Genomic DNA, 13,082 nt, shown 5'->3' on the forward strand with positions numbered 1-13,082 from the left:
AAATTCCCCGGGGATATACTTTACTGTTCTATTCCGTGGAAACACTGTGATCGCGGGCGTCCACGCGTGTTCGTTATGATCAATAATTTTAATTGGGGCTCCCTTTGATTTATACTTTGATTCGTGTAATACTTCACCGGTTATCGTTGTAACGGTTATTGGAAATCTCAGCGATGTTTCTAATCTCGCTATGTCGCTGATGGTTGCTCCTCGCTCGCGCACTGTCTCCTCCCACTGGTTGATTTTGCTACGTCGTAAATCAGTCAATTTGTTTCCTCGACATGCATTTGTAAAATGCTCTATTATTCGTTCTGCTACACAATTTATCCCCGTTGACTGTTTCATCGGCGCTAGTTTTCCGATATCAGGTTTCTTATTTAACGGGTATATTCCATAAACAACTGCTGTTTCAGGATACGCTCGTTCATAGTATGGTCTGTCAATTCCGGTTAACAGCCCCGGCTTGGAGTCGCGGCTAACAATGACTGTTTTCTTGTCGCTGAGAACCGGTTCAAATTTATCACGTATGATCCAATTACCTGATTCCACCCGGACAATGAATTTTACTCTGAAGAAATACTCGCTGGAGCCAAGTTGTGATATTATCGTTGCTGCGCGGTTGTCGTTCATGGTAGCATCAGCAACACCATCAATTCGAAATGTTGACCAACTATGAGATGCACCATCACGCTTGAATTCATTGATACAATCGCGTATTTTATTCAACAGGGTTCTATCGTTTATTAACGCTTTTGGTGCGTCCTTGAGGACTCTATCGAGATTGAACTTAATATTTTTCCAGGGCTTAATTGCTGCTAATCTCTCGAACTCATCCATATAATTAAAACAAGTATTTAAATGAAAGAATATAGTATAATGAATCACTGCAAATGGTTGATGATTGGGTCGACAACCCCGTGCAATAAATCATGTAGAGGTGAATTCTGCGGGTATCATTTACAAAGCGTTCGTAATGGTTCTCTTGGCCCCCTCCCGTGCTTGGTTTGCCACGTCGGTGTAAGAGGAAAATCGCAGTTGTGTATTAATTGTGGCGGAAAGCGATACAGGGAACTAAAACGCTATTATGACAAACGAATAAAAAACGCCGTCATTGAACCCACCGCCGACTTCGTCATCAAAACCCCCCAAGACTACGTTGAAAGATTCATAATTAAACCAAATAATAAATTAGACAAGTAGTATTATTATATAAATGGACCAAGAGTTCAGACCTCACCCTGTGCTCGTTAATTACGAGGCATCTCGCGACGGCATTGTTAGAAATTGTAGACTGAAGAAGCCGGTTGGTACCGTAAATAATCATGGGTATTTGATGTTTGGTGTCGGAAAGAAGAAGTATTATGTTCATAGGATGGTATTTGAAGCGTTTAACGGACCAATCGAGGACGGTCTCGTTATTGATCATATTAATAATAATAAGACTGATAATTCTCTTATAAACTTGCAAGCTATCTCGCAAAGTCAGAATACCAAAAGAGGCAAAACTGGTAAATACTCAAAAAAAGCAAAACCCGTAAAGTCATTTGATACAACAACTCACGAAGAAAAAACTTTTCAGTCGATGAATGAAGCCAGTAGATACTTTGACATTTGTATCGCCTCAATACGAAAAGTAGCAGAACGAGTATATCAAACAGCAATCTCAAAAAAGACCGGGCATAGAATTCGATTTTCATATGTAAATATCAGCGAGTGACGAAGTCACCGTGACAAGGTCACGTCTGTTCCGGAAGAAAACGAATTATTAAACACCTCGGGATTGATACGCGGGGGTCATTTTTTTTTTATTTAAAAACAGGATGTTTTATAAGAATAATGAATATCGAAGACATCAATAATATATTAGCCGAGATTTCAAAATTAAAAAATCAAGGAATTGAATTATCTGATGGTCTCGACAGTGAAAAAATATTATCCGATTATGAAATTATTAACGAGCAATCAAAACGGGGGCGTTTTACCCTGGCCCGCGAGTACTTTTTCATAAAACGATTACAACATACGATCAATGAAAACTTGTACCACAATGACGCAAATGCATTCATTGGACTATTCACTGCCGTTGAAATAATACGAAAAAAACTCGGACGTGTTTATGAACGATGCCGGGAGATTTCTAGTAAGATCAAAAACATTAGAAGGATTATAGACGAAAACTCCGGCGAGAAATTAGAAATTGCTTCGCAATTGCAATAATGGTAGGCGAATCACTCACTACTCGGCTAGCCAGAGAGCGGCTAGCAGCGCTTAGAAAGTTCATACCGTTACGAGACAGGGTCCGAGAACAACTTCAAACGCGGCAGCAACTACAAACCGATTTTACTGTTGGAAGCGAACAACTGTTTGCCCCGGTAACTAAAGCGACCAAAGATGTTACGGCGGCAACTGTACCCGTCCTCGATGCGCTTGAAAAGATAGCGGCTCAGACCGAACAAACAAAAAGGTCTTTAGAAACACTAGCGGCTGCTACAACACGGAGGCCACCACCACTCGCTATAACCGAACCACAAGAACCTTATGTTACAATGGCCGACGAGGAAGAACCAGGCGCCACCGCAAGAGAACCAGAAGAAGAAATACCGGAAGAAACATCGGAAGAAACATCGGAAGAAAAAAAGAGAGAGGGGAATATACTCAAGAAGGGCACAATAGATCAAATCAGGGCCTTCAGCGATGAAGAATTAATTGATTTTGCTGCCAACAATTTTGCTAAGAAAACACGAGATAAGGAGCATATCAATAGCGGCTACGAGAAAAATATAAAGTCGTTAAGGGATTGGACAAGAATGGTGTATTTAGCGAGTAAATACAAGAATGCATTACTACGTGGTGATGGCCCCGATTACGACGCATTCCACAATAAAGTAAAAAGTAGAATACCAAAAAAAGGAAAAGGATACTCTGTTGGTAAAGAATCCTACGGCGTTACCTGTCCTAACAGTGTTCTCAGTGATATATCACGGCTAGAGGTACTAATCGGAGGAAAACGAGCCGGAAATAACTCTCCGGAAATAATCAATGAGGCCGCTGATATTTGCAAGCGGTTATTTACGGGCGGTATCATGGACGTTAGTGCGTATCGAACGCTCATAGACGAACTCGTGGATGATTAAAAAAATTATCGTTTTGTTAATTCTGGCCGTTTTTGGTCGTTTTTTGACCGTTTTTGGTCGTTTTTTGGTCGTTTTTGGTCGTTTTTTGACCGTTTTTGGTCGTTTTTGGTCGTTTTTTGAGGGCAAAAACCCCAGGAAATCATTTAGAGAAAATCGATGTTTTTGCTGAAAAATCGAAAAAAAACGACTATAGGCAACAAAAAACGACCAAAAATAACTAGAAATCAGGAAAAAACCGGAAAAAAACCGGATTTTTATCGAGGGCAAAAACCCCAGGAAATTTTGATAAAATTTATTCCGGTTTTCCACACGGCGGTGGGGGAGGGGTGATGATCACAATCACTAATTGAAAAACCGGTGTTTTTATAATAAAGATGATCATACACTACAACCACGATAAACCAGTACTCGTCTACGTGGTAAACTCGCGATTGCCTGTTTACCGCGCGTACTATGGAGATGGTCTCGGTAGCACCATTGCGGGGTTATTTACAAGAATGGCTCCAAAAGTAGCGCCGTTAGCCAAACAATTAGGAATGAAGGCTATTGATGTTATTCGTGATAAGGGTATTAGTGCTATTGGAGATGTTGCCGGAAAGGCGCTTTCTGCTGCAAAGGACAAACTAATGTCGTTGGTGAAATCCAAGAGATTTTCAAGAAAAAAACAGAAACCACCGGTGATGCCATCAACGACAGTGATGCCTGCGAATGTCAGTAAAGTAATAAATAACGCCGTGGAAGAAAAACTAGCGTCGTTGGTAAACAATAATCAAGATGACATCGCAAACATAATAGCGGGAAGTGGTTTAAAACCACGACGATGATTTAGATGCATCAGCGTATTATTAAATAAAATGTTTAAACGAACAGCTGACCCGGCGTTTGATATGGACGCACCAGTGCACAAGGATGATTCTGTCCGTAATTATCAATTTTATTCCTATTATGCAGTACAACCCGACATACGATCGCGAATTGAACTTCAAGTCCATGATACCAGTAAATATTTTTTACCGTGTGAAGCGTTTATTGAAATCGAAGGAGAACTTGTAACAGAGGCCGATACTCCTGCTGCACCAGCACCGTATCCAGATGGTACCAAAGTTGGCTTAGTCAATAACGGCGTAATGGCGCTATTTGAGAGCGCAAAATATCTCATTGACGGGCGAGAGATCGAGTCTATAGAACGCGATGTTGATGTTGCTACAACAATAATCGGGCTAGCAAGATATTCCGACGATTATACAAGATCAGCGGGTCCATCTATGATGTTTGCAAAGGATACTAAAAACACTGCTGGAAACTTGCAATTTGTGGTAAGACGACCAAGAAATAATGCTAATAACGCGGATGCTGATGTTGAGAATATGATTATAAACAACGATCCTAATTTTAACATCGGAGCTGCAACACGCATATCAATGTTAACAGGGGCGCGTAGATCTTTCTCATGCGCGATTCCACTGCATCATATATTTGGATTTTGTAGGAACGTGCGAAAAGTTATCTACGAAGCAAAGCATACCGTGGTGCTTGTGCGAAAAGGTGATGATAGAAATGCAATTTGGAGAATTCAAGCGGATCTTGCAAATCCAAATAATGACCCTGGTAAAGTCGTTTTAACTAAAATGTCATTGTGGATGCCAGTAATGACTCCATCCATTACCACAGAGGCACGATTGCTATCCTTTATGGAGCAGGGAGGAAAATCATTACTAAGTTGGCTAACAACAACAACAGATACTAAGCAATCAAATATCAATGGTATATTCACATGGAACCTGGCATCACAACAAGGTATTTCGGCTCCGCGTCATATATTTGTTGCGTTGCAGGATATGACGAGAGTTGATAATCAATTATCCAGCCATATGATATTTGATCGATTAGGCGTTACTGACGTCTCGCTGAGAATAAACGGCCAGCAGGAACCATCCGAGGATATACAACTTAATTACGGTCAAAACCATGTCGCACGTGTGTACCATCGGTTGCTGTCATATATGAGTCGTGATCAAAACGTCGACACTGGTTTGCAAATATCACAATATGATTTCAAAGAACTATATCCGATCTATTACTTTTCGCTGGAACATCTTGATTTAACAAGACAGTCCGTCGTTGATATACACTTCCGAGCTAATGTAACTCGCGGCGCTATTGCTAATTATAGAGCTATTGCTGTCATCCTCAGCGATAAATCAATGCTGTTGGAAGGTGTTGGTGGACGAATGAGAATCGTTGATGCGCCAGTGGAAAACATGTAATTGAAAGCACAAACGCGTTTACAATAAATGTCGTATAGTGTCGTCAGTGTAGAGTTGACTGATGGTCAAGTCAAGAAATTACGATCAAAGTCGGCTAAACAATGCGGGACCACAATAACGCTGAAGCCGTCACAGATGGCGGGTGGTAATCATAAGATATCGTTGACGGCGCGTCAAATAAAACATTTCAATAATGCGATGAAGAATAAAAAGGGTGTTCAAATAGATTTTTCGGCCGCAGCGATCAAAGACATGGAAAAGACCGGTGGGATATTTCCGCTGTTAGCTGCGATTCCAGCGTTGATTGCCGCGGCGGCCCCAGCAGTGGCTAAGGCGGCTGCGTTAGGAGCCGTTGGTACCGCGGCGGGAATGGCACTGAAAAAGGCAACCGGGAAAGGCTATAAAAAAAAACGACCCGTAGCCGCAAAGGGTCTAAGACTACCGGGAACCCCGTATTCATGGTACTCGGGAAAGGGTCTAAGACTACCGGGAACCGTTTATTGACTCAGGAGTCAATGACTCCCATGTCTAATTTTGATTTAATAGACGCCGCGAACGCGTTAGGGATAAAAAACTTCAGGGGTGTTTTTATGAGGGATCAATTACCGGCGGCACCAAGGAATATTGAAACAGGCATAATTAACCTCGATGGGTCCTCCGGAGCGGGAACTCATTGGGTTGCATACGCGATTGATCCGCGTGCGATCGTCTATTTTGATTCATACGGGTTAGCCCCGCCAAACGAGTTCATGCGGTATATCCGGGCGTGTTCAGCCCGGGCGTGTTCAGCCCGGGTTTTTTATTCCACGCTGCCAACACAGCGATTAAGCGACCCGCCGATATGCGGCCGTGAAGTATTGAACGTACTCGCGGCGATTTCATCATCGCGGAAACCACCTCATGTGGTTGCAAACGAATACACTAGTGGGGTCGTAGAGGCTCGGCGGGTTAATTAGAAACGCCGTTTTTTTTACAATAACGATGATTGATATTTGGGGACGACCGGTTTCGGCGCTGAAAAAGCCCACGGAAACGCCCGCCACCGATGACATAAAAAAACTAATCGAGGATGAAATCGCTGATACGTTGAATTTAACCAGTGTTGACCCAGGTGAAATAGTTGTATTTCAAGACCGTCAGGGTAAATTGAAATCCAGTAATGTGTCGCTGGATGACGTTTTAACACGACAGCGTGACGCCGCCGAAGACACTATCGCGTTGTATACCAGCGACGGACGACTCAAACCGGGTGAACATATATCGGCGGTAACATTAATCCGAGACGGTTTTACAAGGTTGGATAAATCGGTGACCGAACTTGACGCGCAGGTGAAAAAATCTATCAGCGATATACAACTCACTACCGCTAGTTTTTTCGGGACCCCGACGGTAACCGAACCGAATCTTGCGGGGATAAAAACTACTATTTCAGAGTTTACAACGCTGTCGGGCCAATTTTACACGTTACGAAAAAATGTTAACAGGATCGATAACAACTTTGATAAATTCTTTGGTAAAAAAAATGTCAAGCTGGATGAGATTACAACAACTATAAATGATATCACTGCGTATGGACAGGAAATAAAAACAATCAAAACTGATGTTGAAGCGAACAAAGAGAATGTAGACGCGAATGGACAGGAAATAAAAACAATCAAAGCTGATGTTGCAGCGAACAAAAAAAATGTAGACGCGAATGGACAGGAAATAAAAACAATCAAAACTGATGTTGCAGAGAACAAGAGGAATATAGACGCGCATACAGGGGAAATAGGAACGATCAAAACTGATGTTGCAGCGAACAAAGGGAATATAGACGCGTATAGAGTGGAAATAAGAACAATCAAAACTGATGTTGCAACGAACAAAAGAAATACAGACGCGAATACAGGGGAAATAGAAACAATCGAACTTGATGTTGCAGAGAACAAGAGGAATATAGACGCGCATACAGGGGAAATAGAAACGATCAAAACTGATATTGTAGCGAATAAAAAAAGTATAGACGTGCATGAACAGAGAATAGGAACGATCAAAACTGATATTGTGGCGAACAAGAATAATATAGACGCGCATGAATGGAGAATAGAAACAGTCAAAACTGATGTTGCAGCGAACAAAAGAAATATAGACGCGCATACAGGGGAAATAGAAACAATCATTACTAAGGTTGCAGCGAACAAAAAAGATGTGGACGCGCATACACGGGAAATAGATACACTCATTACTAAGGTTGCAGCGAACAAAAAAGATGTGGACGCGCATACACGGGAAATAGATACACTCATTACTAAGGTTGCAGCGAACAAAAAAGATGTGGACGCGCATATACAGGAAATAGATATACTCATTACTAAGGTTGCAGCGAACAAAAAAGATGTGGACGCGCATATACAGGAAATAGATATACTCATTACTAGGGTTGCAGCGAACAAGATTAATACAGACGCGAATTTGCGGAGAATAGAAATAATCGGAACTGATGTTGAAGCGATTAAAGACGGACTACCGAGAGTAGCAGAGCAATTCGAAAAAATAAAAATCCCTCATGAGAACATCATCAACACAGTATACACAATTCGGCATGGATCATTCGATTGGACTCCTACACAGAATACAGTAGATATCACCGCAACTGTTAAGGGCATTTATCGATTGACATTGATTTCGGCGATGCAGTTTAGTATATCATCGTCGAGTTCATCCGGGTTTAACAATACAGTGTCAACAATCATTGACAAGGATACAATTGAACGGTTTATAATTAAGGCCGTTGATAGCAGTCTATTTAGGACAAACATCACATGGTATGTGGAATTTGTAGCGAATCTAAGTAATTAAAAACACTAGCTCTTTTAAAATAAAAATGACCACCAGGGTAATTGAATCAGAGGTATCACCGACGTCACATCAATATCGATTCGATACCGCAAAAGAATTCTCCGCGAATTTGAAAACGCTTTCCGAACAATACCGCGCAAAAATAAAAAAATACCGCAGAAAAATAACCACCATCGACGCGGTCGTGTACTCGGTGTCGGGTATAGTAGCCGGTACCGGTGTTATTTTATCCACGGTAACCACGATAGCCCCGATCGCTGTTCCAATCGCTATCTCCGCGATGACAACAATTGCTGGAGTCGCCAACGCAATCACTAAAAAGATATCATCGTGTTTTCAGAAAAAACTCGACGAGTATACAGTAAAACATCAAATAGTATCCGACGCGTACTCGAAATTATCCGGGTTGATCTCGTTATCGATTGATAATTTGTTCATATCCGATGTTGAATTCTCCACGATGGTCCAGTTGTATAGCTCCGCGATGTCAAAAATCGAGGATTTTTAACTGGAAGCCGGAACCACCTGGTTGTTGAAATTAGACACTAAAAACAACGAATAATAATAATGTCGCTGAACCCCGAAGGGTCTCAATTACTTCAGCGGATCGCGGAGAATACCACTCCGGTACAAACAAATATGATATCGATAACGTCAACGAAACCCGAATTCAGTGTGAACTTTCCATCACCGGTTCCAGTGAAGGAAATAGCGCTGGCAAAATTGCGAATATATCACAGTTGGCCTAATATCCGAGCGGACGCATTTAACGGACAACAACCTAATAACTCGCTGGTTTTTGCATGGACAAATAAGCCCGATGGGACCCCAGACTGGAATGAGGTTACAATACCAACTGGGTCATACCAAATAGAACAAATCAATAAGGAATTTCAACGCAGGATAAAATCGATCACAGGAAAAGAATCAAAAATCGCTATTACGGTTCATGAACCGACGTTATCGTCGACGATTGAAATAAGCACACCGGGGTATATGGTTGATATTTATAACAGTTCAATAAGAACCATACTAGGATGGCCTAAGAATCCACCCGCGGACGCCCCCCCCCCCCATCAACTATCCTCAGATACGATAACGGAGATGGTGGTAGGCATATTGCTCCATACAACGTAAATATTGCATCGGTGATAGCGATTAATCTAGTGTGTGATGTTATCGAAGGGAGTTACCAGGTGGATACCAAGCAATCAAATCAGGCTCAACAGGGATATATCCTTTATTCGTTTTCACCAACAGCCCCTCCGGGATTTTTAATCGTTGAGAGTCCGATTAATCCGGTCTATATGCGATGCCATAATCGGTTTTTAACGAGAATTAATTTCAGACTTACCGATCAGTCAAATAACCTAATTGACCTACAAGAGGAGGAGTTAGTGATCACTCTGTTTGTAAGATCATAGCAGCAGGGGGGGCGATGACATCGACGCGGTCGTCGCTGTGTTTACCGGACGCTGACGACGCTGGGATCGGCGCGCAGAAGGTGTTAATTAAACCAAATGACGTCCGGACAATTGTCGATTTGGCCCCTCGACGATGACAACGACGACGACGTCGTTTTTTTTTTTTACCAGGCGCTGACGACACCGGATCCGCTGAGTGCAGAAAGTAACAATTAAACCAAATGACGTTTGGACAAAATGTCCGATTCGCCCCCCCCCCCTGCTGCTTAATTTATAGATGCAAAGAGAATTTACCTACCCTATACTATGTATCTCGCAAATAACTGTGAGAATTTAATAATTATCGGCATATGTTTACAGAACAAGAAAAAGATATTGATGTTGTTCATGCAACAATTAAAAAATACCGTTTTACTTAAGCGAGCAATTGTCTCATCCACTGAAATAATATCTAAATTAGTCAAGAACTAATTTTTAAGAGTGAGGTCAAAAAGGCCCATTTTTGGGATAGGTATAGTACAGCAAAACACAAAAAAAAAAACCACTTGTCCAGACAAGTCAATGGAAATTCATAGATTAAGAAATGTATGTGCCCAAAGTCCAAATTTATACATGCATGTTTCACATCCAAGAATGGCATCAGAGCACATTTGTATTTCCAGAGAAGTTAATCACCTGAATTCAATAATTTGGATTTTTAAAAATTCATCCCAACAGAGCACAGCATAATACAACTTGAAAGTGCTTGACGTTAAAGTGTTAAAGCATGAATAATTCAATCCTCTCAGTTACATTATATATATATATATATATATATATATATATATATATATATATATATATATATATATATATATATATATATATATATATATATATATATATATATATATATATATATATATTTTAGCATTTTCTATATATATGTAAAAATTACCTAATGCAAAATAACCTTCAAGTTTGATGCTGATGTATACAAAATAAAAACAACTGTAAAATTAACTTAAGAAATTTCAAACCTTTATCCAAAGAAACCATATTTACTTATTCTATTTACTTCTACTATTAATAATAATGACGATTTTAAACTCATACACATCCATACGCATAATTTAGTTATGTATTATTTGTTTACAATGAATAAAATAAAAAACGTCAATCAGGTCAAGCAGAAACGAAGTCAGTTTAGGACAAGGTCAAGTCCAGCAAATAATGTTACATTACAATAACGTGCAGTGAAATCAAATACAATAAAACTGACTAATAAACAAAGCTAATTGAATATACATAACAATTGTGTGTATGTATGTATCCATGTATGTATGGATGCATGCATATATGTATACATGGATGCACGCATATATGTATGTATGGATGCATGTATGTATGTATGTATGGATGTATGTATGTCGGATTTTTTTAACGTAGCTTTAATAATTTTTCAGTCATCTTGCTACGATGTATGCAGCCTGGCAGTGTATAGTGATATCTAACACTGAGGCATCATGCCGCAGACATGTAGCATGACGTTCCAGCCAGTCACATTATCCTGACACCGGGCCGACCATTCATTACACTAACCTCTTAATGCTGAGCGCCTAGCGAGGCAGCTGTTAGTACCATTTTAACGTCTATGGTATGACTCGACCGGGGATAGAATCCGCGACCTCCCGCATACAACGCGGACGCTTGAACCACTACGCCACGTTATCTGGAACGAAGTGGAAGAATTTGATTAATTTGGAAGATCTCTAGTAATCAGGTGGTGATATCAAGGTCTTTTTAATAAATGTCTATAATATGACAGAACCAGGATCTCAAACCAGTAGATTTACAAATTTTGACAAGTAGATTGGTTTCTAAACCAACAGATTTTTATTAGCATAACGTTTACGTTTTTCAAATGAATTGAAAACAAAATAAGTGCTTGTTTTTTATTATATATATTCTCTTCATAGTAAACTAAAACAGCACGTTTTGGACATGATTTGGATTAAGATTCTGGTGAGTCACTACATTGCCAATTAGTGAATAGAAGGAGTTATTTATCTTATAATTCAATGCGAAGTTTTTTTTAAATAGCATGCAATGACATCGTTAGTTTCCTTCACAAGATTACTGAAAATTACTGTCTGGTGAGCACTGATGACATTTAATGATTATTAAGCTTCACAGTTAACAGGCTCTCAATAGTTCTCCGCTCCAGATTTCCCCCTGAATCACTTTGTATTTTGCGAAGACGGGATACTGTCTTCTCTCTATCATCATTAGAAAGTTATATCGATAGGACAACTATGTTCAGCTTGCAAAGACTATTTAGCTTCAGCTTGCTGTTGCTGGGCTCCTAAGGTGCTGAATGCTCACCAATATTCATCCAAGTTATTTTCACTCCACAGATGAAGTTCCTCACTTGAAATCCCCGGCCGAGTCATACCAGAGACTTAAAAAATGGTACTAACAGCTGCCTCGCTTGGCGTTCAGCATTAAGAGGTTAGTGTTAGGACTGGTCGGCCTGGTGTCAGGATAATGTGACTGGGTGGGACATCATGCTACATGTCTGCGGCATGATGCCCCAGTGCTAGACATCACTATAAACTGCCACATTGCAGCGATATGACTGAAAAATTGTTAAAGCTACGTTAAAAATCAAAATCACATCACATCCTCACTTGAATTTAAGTTGAATTCATGAGTCTCATCCTCAAAGATTTTTTTTCTCTTCTTGGCTCAGATCCAAACATTCGTTGGCAGGTTTCACCACGATAAGTCTAAGACTATAAAGATTGATTGAGACTTTAAATGAACAATAAAAAATGTCTGATGTAATCAAGCTTGCGTAAATAATCTATCCCATCTATAAAAATAATTATCTTGTAATACACCGTTAAATGATACATTTTATCCAGGGATCGAACTTAATTTATGTGAATGAAATACAATAGATGTAAACCTTCAAAACATAAATACAAATTCAGGACCCATACTACTCGCCTGCTCATGCTTAAAACTTTCATATCCATGCACTGCTGAACCTGTATTATTACTTAGCTGGTGGTTTCGTAGCATTGGGAGAAAGCACATATTTTGGTATTTTGCCATGAACTGAACCAAAAAATGATAGATCTCTCTTAACTACTCCTGTTCAAACATCTTGAACAGTACAATAACAATTAGACAACACAAAAAGATCCAAAATACTTACTCTGGTAACATTCTGGTCGGTCTCTCCATCTTTTATCCGTTCCGTCAACAGTCGGCAGGCTCAGAAGATATCGTGACCACATTTTGTTTGTTTATTACTTATAACACCTCAAAAGACATCCCACGTTTGGTCTTAATCTCCCCATATTCCAGCAACAATGTAATTAATTAACAGCTTGTTGTGTACACGTGTCAATTGTTTTTGAACAAGTGAT

This window comes from Sinohyriopsis cumingii, chromosome 6 (assembly GCF_028554795.1).
Source record: "Sinohyriopsis cumingii isolate HCF-2022 chromosome 6, ASM2855479v2, whole genome shotgun sequence".
NCBI classification, from domain to species: Eukaryota; Metazoa; Mollusca; class Bivalvia; order Unionida; family Unionidae; genus Sinohyriopsis; species Sinohyriopsis cumingii.